Genomic DNA, 304 nt, shown 5'->3' with positions numbered 1-304 from the left:
GCAACCAAAACACAATCATCAATATCATTTTTGGAGACAACCAACAGCTGGAGGGGAGGTATTGGTTTTTTTTTTTTTGATAGTCTATGACTCTTTAGAACAGCTCCAAATGGTATAACTTCATTTAAGCAAAATACATATATACACTATATACTTAAATGATGTACTATGTTTAAGTCTAGGCAAATACAAAGTAATATGATTTATTTATGGCTTTTGTAGACATTGTCCTCAGTATTATTTATCCCTCCTCCTCCTTTTGTCTTGTTCTTCTTGTTCTTGTTCTTCTTGTTGTTGTTGTTCT

The sequence above is a fragment of the Microtus ochrogaster genome, linkage group LG5 (genome assembly GCF_000317375.1).
Source record: "Microtus ochrogaster isolate Prairie Vole_2 linkage group LG5, MicOch1.0, whole genome shotgun sequence".
Classification (NCBI taxonomy): Eukaryota; Metazoa; Chordata; class Mammalia; order Rodentia; family Cricetidae; genus Microtus; species Microtus ochrogaster.
The sequence above is the reverse complement of the archived record's forward strand: the minus strand, read 5'-3'. Positions refer to the sequence as shown.